At 48.0% G+C, this 6409-nt stretch overlaps 1 non-coding gene across 1 annotated transcript; it reads right to left on the reverse strand.

Moving 5' to 3' along the window:
• Positions 1-5279: 5279 nt before the first annotated feature.
• Positions 5280-5386, reverse strand: LOC115937918 (U6 spliceosomal RNA). The gene has a single exon (XR_004073121.1). It is a non-coding gene; the product is annotated as a U6 spliceosomal RNA (small nuclear RNA).
• Between the last annotated feature and the right edge of the window lie 1023 nt (positions 5387-6409).

Here is a 6409-nt window from a genome sequence, read left to right on the forward strand (position 1 = left end):
GGGGCAGATTTCTGCAAAAGAGAAAGGAGAAGGAACAGGCAGATCTCTGGGGCCACCTCGCTAGGGAGTGAGCACCCATCATCATCGGAGGGACAGGGCAGAGACCAGCCCGTGGCTGTGACAGGGCTCTTCCAATGCAGGATGCCACAGCTCCAGGCGTCTCATTCCAGAAGCCCCATTGGGTCAACAAGGCTGACCCCAAGTGCCATGTTCCTTCTGGGGTGGGGAGAGTCAGGGAAGACAGGTAGGGGCTTCCATAACCAAAGAGGGACCGAGCAATAGGAGTGTTAAGAGGCCAATGAAGGGCCATGGAGACTGGCCCTGCCGCCTGCCTGCTAGACCCATGTGAAGGCTGTTTCCTCCTCATCACCCCAAGGAAACTGAGGCTCAAGAAGAGATACCATCTGCCTGACTCTCACAGGAGGGCCTGGGCTGCCATCAAACCAAGCAGGGTGCATTCGATATCTTAATTTCTCTCTGCTACACCGTAGGCCTCCCAGGCCAAGGGAAAGGAGAAGACATGGGTGAGCCCCACCCCACATGAGGAGGGGAGAGCCGAAGTTCCAAGGAGGGTGGGAATGGTGGGGGAGGGGAAGAGGAGGCAGGTGTCTGTGGGATCCTCTATCTTCCCCTTCCTCAGTCCTCTATCCTCCACCCAAGTGGGCCCCTGACCCCCCCAACCCTGTTCTCATCTGGCCTCCATGTGCTTGGCCTGCACCTGAATACACACTCCCCAACGATCTGTCTTGGGCTGTCAGAGGATCAATGGGGCTCCCAAGACCTGGCCCAGCAGGGAGCTGGAGGGAAGTCCCTAACAAGAGCTAAGAAGGGGACCCCGGGGGTTGGGGAGGCAGTGGGGAGAAGCCAGGCTGGGAACCGTGACACGAGTTTGGGTCTGGCATCTTGCTGGGGCAAGCCCCTGGAAGTCCTGGTTCCCCAGTGGTGAGACCTGTCAACTCCCTTATCCAGGGGTCCTGGACTGGCTTCCAAGTCTGTTTGCCTTCTAACTTTGGGCACCTGGCCCTTCCTCACTCTGGGCCTCAGTTTCCTTATTTGTGAACATGAAGGGATCGCATCTCAGGGGGCATAAGTTTCTAAAATCAGCAAGAGATCTCTCTTTATGAGCAAAAGAAAATGGCCTCCAAAATGTGAAGTGAAATAAAGCAAGATGCAGAGCAATGCATATATTCACCTACCTTCCGTGTGCATAAAACTCTAAAAGAGGATACAGGATCCACGTGTGTATCAGCCTGCCTGTGCGTGGAAAAATCTGGAAGGACACAGGAAACAGCAAGAATAGGGATGGCACAGGGAAAGGACCTGAGTGGCTGGGGAGAGAGTAGGAGGGAGACTTGCCTTACATTCTTTTATATTGTTGAATTATTGGTCCATACTCATGTATTCTTGGTCAAATAATAATTACATTTAATGCAAAATATATCATCCTGCTAGGAAGTATGTGGGTAGGAAGTATGAAGAAAAGCAGAATACTTGCATAGTCTCATTGTATCTCCCCCACAGATATTTATTAATTACAAAGAGAAAAACAGTGCCTCTACAGTGGAGAAAACTGGCAGACAGCACCTTAACCAAGCGATCAAGGCGAACATCTCTAGCAAGGGGGCAAATCGACATCATATGTCCCCTGATAGGGACACACTGCAAAGTACACAGCATCACTGTGGTGGTTTTGTAGCCCAGAGTGCCTGATCTGAACCTAGTCATAAGGAAATAACAGAAACACCCAACTAGGGGGACCGATTACAAAACAACCCGTCTATGCACATGAAAAAATGTCAAGTTCATAAAAGTAAAACACACACACACACGCAAAAACAAAACAAAACAAAACAAAACAAAAAAACTGAGAAACTATTCCAGATAAAAGGAAGCTAAAGAGACATGAAAACTAAATGCAACATGTATCCTGGATTGGATACTGGATCAGAAAAAAATGTTTTTTGTTTGTTTGCGGTGAAGGATATTAGTGCAACAATTGGCAACATTTGACTATGTCTATAATGTAGACAATAGTATTTCAACAATGTTAATGTCCTGACTTTTGTATCTGTCCGGTGGTTTTATTATAGAATGTTCTTGTGTTTAGAAACTATACATGGAATAATTTAGAGATAAAGAGGCATCCTGTCTTCAGTTTACTCTTAGACAGACAGAAATGTAAGCAGAGATAGAATGATAAAGCAAGGGTAGTAAAATGTGAACATTTGCGGAATCTGTGTGAAGGTATGCAGGAATTCTTTGTACTATGTTTGCAACCTTTCTGTAAGTCTGAAATTGTTTCAAAATAAAAAGTCCAAGTATAGATGGAGGTCATGGCATGGCTAACATGGAGTAGATATACATGATGTCCAGGTACTATTATAAATGTGCGGATGAAATTCACCCTGTGTGCCAAGCCCTTGCACACCACATCTGCCTACTAAATGGTAGTATTGTCTATTAATATAATGGAATATTATATTAGTGAAAAAACTTCAGCTGCCTGCCTCAACACAGATGGATCTTTTTTTTTTTTAAAGATTTTATTTATTTATTTGAGAGAGAGAGAATGAGAGAGAGCACATGAGAGAGGGGAGGGTCAAAGGGAGAAGCAGACTCCCTGCCGAGCAGGAAGCCCGATGCAGGGCTCGATCCAGGGACTCGATCCAGGGACTCCAGGATCATGACCTGAGCCGAAGGCAGTCGCTTAACCAACTGAGCCACCCAGGCGCCCAACACAGATGGATCTTCAAAGCATATTGTGGAAGGAAAAAGCAAGGAAGATAGGATACATATTATAAAGACAAATGTATATATTATATCATGGGCATTCTATACTTCTCAGAATGAAACACAGTCCTATATATTGTGTAAGGATTTCTATGTATGTAGTAAAGTTAGAAGATTCATGGGAATAATAAATAATCAGGATAGTGGTTTCTTTGGGGTGGGGAGGGAGACTCTTATTGGGAAGGGCTGCAGGGGCCCTTCTGTATTAGCTATCTATCCTGTGTAACAACACCGCAGCATGATGCTTTAAAACAGCGACATTTATTGTATCTCATAGTGTCTGAGGGTCAGGAATTTGGGAGTGGTTTAGCTGGGCAGTTCTGGTCCTCAGGAGGTTGCCTTCAGATGTCAGCTGGGGCTGCACTCATATGAAGGTCTGACTGGGGCTGGAGAACCTGCTGCCCAAAGAGCTCATGTACGTTGCTGGCAAGTTGGTGCTGGTGGTTGGCTTGGGGCAGAGGGCAGGAGAGAGGAGAGGGACTCAGTTCCTTTCCACATGGGCCTCTCCATGGGACCTGGATTCCATCACATCATGGTGACTGGATTCCAAAAGTGAGCACTGACAGACTGGGTGCCTGCCCCTTTGAAGTTCTCCCAACCATTCCTGTCCCCTAACACCTGGCTCTTTTCCCCAGAAGCATCCACTTGGATTCGTTTCTGGGATATTCTTCCACAGAGATACCACTTATTTATAAATGTATATGCAGGGGCGCCTGGGTGGCTCAGTTGGTTGAGCTTCTGACTCTTGGTTTTGGCTTGAGTTATGATCTCAGGATCATGAGATCGAGCCCTGCATCGGGCTCCAGCAGGGAGTCTCCTTGAGATTCTCTCCCTTTCCCTCTGCCCCTCCCCCTGCTCACACACACACTCTCTCTCTCAAATAAATAAATAAATCTTAAAAAAAAAATACAAAACAAACATATATGCAAATACATACAGTTTTATTCCCCCCAAGTGGAAGCCTATTATATACACCCTTCTACATCATTTCTGCCCCTCATGCAAATATGCTTTGCAGATTCTTACATATTCCTACATGGGAAACTTCGATATTTGTTTTCATGGCTTAATCAGTACACCAGCATGTGGATGTGATGTACTTTACTCAACAACCCTCTATTTATGGACATTCATTTTGTTTACCTGTTATCACTTAAGCTTCAAATGTACAGGGTTGAGCTTTAAAAAAAAATGGGGGGCGCCGGGGTGGCTCAGTCATTAAGTGTCTGCCTTTGGCTCAGGTCATGAGTCCTGGGATCGAGCCCCATATCGGGCTCCCTGCTCAGCGGGAAGCCTGCTTCTCCCTCTCCCGCTCCCCCTGCTTGTGTTCCATCTCTCTCTGTGTCTCTCTAAAAATAAAAAATAAAAAATAAAAAAATAAATGGTCCTCAGTTCACGGCAGATTATCGTTGACCCCTGCATGCCCCTCCTTTGGTCTATTTTTCTCTCCTATTCTCTTTGTCCCATTTCCCCTTCTCATTTTCTGCTCCACCATAGAACCATTCTGATGGGTCCCATGTGTTCCTTGGTGAGTCAGTCTTCTTGAAGAACACGGGATGCTTGTATGGGTATTGTTGCTTTCTGGATATGCATTTTATTTATTTATTTTTTCAAAGATTTTATTTATTTATTTGACACAGAGAGAGACAGCGAGAGCAGGAACACAAGCAGGGGGAGTGGGAGAGGGAGAAGCAGGCTTCCCGCCGAGCAGGGAGCCCGATGCGGGGCTCGATCCCAGGACCCTGGGATCATGACCTGAGCCGAAGGCAGACGCTTAACGACTGAGCCACCCAGGCGCCCCTGGATGTGCATTTTAATTTATTTTCACTCTAGTGCTCATTCTCTGTCCAACATCGGTCTGGGTTGCGCTTGACTTGTGGCTTCTAGATGCTGACTAGAACTCCTTGGTTTGCAGCCACATGTTTTCCTCCCTGCTACTCCAGGAACGGGCCCCTGGGTGGTCTCTAAGTCTCTGCCACCACACTGTCACCACACTGGTGTGTCCTTGTCTGGGCTGGCATGAGGCTCTCATCTGGACAAAGACTCAGGAATACGATTGGTGGGTGATAGGGAGTATGTATTCCGGTTATCTTCTGCACTACCATCAATTACCCTCAATTTAGAAGCTAAACACAACACTTTGTTTTATTCTTGATTTTGTGGGTCAGGAATTCAGGAAGGGCTGGGCTGGGCTGCTCTTCTCTGAACTGTGTGGGGTCCGCTGAGACAGCGGGGGTTGGAGGTTCCCTTCCAAGATGGCTGGCTTCTTCACTCACGTCTGCGGCCTTGATGGACTTGCTCTTTCTCTCTCTGTCTCTGTCTCCCTCTCATGGTGTCTCATCCTAGAGGACACCGCTCCATAGCTAGCTAGACTTCCTCACAGCATGGCAGTCCCAGGGCGGTTGGATTTCCTTCATGGCAGCTGGCTTCTCTCCAAGTGATCATTCCAAGAAAGAGGAAGTAGAAGCTGCTAGTCTTTTTTTTTTTTTTTTAATATGGAACACTTCACGAATTTGCATGTCATCCTTGCGCAAGGGCCATGCTAATCTTCTCTGGATCGTTCCTATTTTAGCGTATGTGCTGCTGAAGTGAGCACAGAAGCTGCTAGTCTTTTGAGATCTGGGCCTAGAATCTGTCACAGCATCGTTTCTGCCATAGTATTGGTCAAAGCAGTCACAGGGCAGCCCAGATTCAGAGAGGAGGTGCACAGACTTCACCTGTTGCTGGGAAGACATTCAGAGAATCGGTGGTCATCTTTTAGACACTGCCATGTATATTTAACGTGACAGCTTGCTCTCCAGATGGCTGCCCTGTCCCCACTTCTGCAGCACTACCTCCACGCCCCCACCCACACTTGGCTCCATGAAACCTGTTCAGTTCCCTCTTTGCACGGCAAGAAGCATCCCTGTATCTGGGTCATCTCACCCAAGTGCAAATATAACTGGAGGATGAAGTCCCAGAGGCCAATATGCTAGGTGAATGGCTATGTGCAGTTGCAGTTTTGACAGATACTGCCCACTCTTCAATCACCTCTGAGCGCCATCTCTCAGTGACGGATAGGGAGTCTGAGCACCCCTCCCCACCTCTACCCACCCCACGCTGGAACAAGCCACCCTCCCCGGGCTCCCAGCTTTTGCCCTGGACCCCACAGTCCATCCTCCACCTGCCACCGGAGGGGGTCCCCTTAAAACCTAAGTCAGAGCTTGTCCCTCCTCTGCTCAGAAGCCTCCGATCACCTCCCACATGACTCAGAGTAAAACGTTCTTGAGACTGCTCTGAAGCCCTGTGTGTCTGACCCTGTGACCTCTCTCACCTGTTCCTTCTGTCCTCCCCTTCTCTGTCCCACCCGGGGCTCCTGGCAAGAGTTTGAACCTGCCATGCATGCTCCATCTCAGGGCCTTCCATTTAATGTCCCTCCACCTAAAAGGTTCTCCCCCTCTGTGTCCCCATGGCTCATCCTCACTCCATCTGTGCCTCCAACCAAACCTCACCTCTCCCACTCAGGGTCTTCTCACTACCCTGCTTTGCTTTCTTCTGAACATTTCTTCCCCAACATGTGGTCGATCAAGTTGTATATTCGTGTATTGCCCATCTCCTCTCCAGATCGTAAGCACAGGGC

The sequence above is a fragment of the Leptonychotes weddellii genome, chromosome 10 (genome assembly GCF_054177405.1).
Source record: "Leptonychotes weddellii isolate Sample4059 chromosome 10, ASM5417740v2, whole genome shotgun sequence".
Taxonomy (NCBI): domain Eukaryota; kingdom Metazoa; phylum Chordata; class Mammalia; order Carnivora; family Phocidae; genus Leptonychotes; species Leptonychotes weddellii.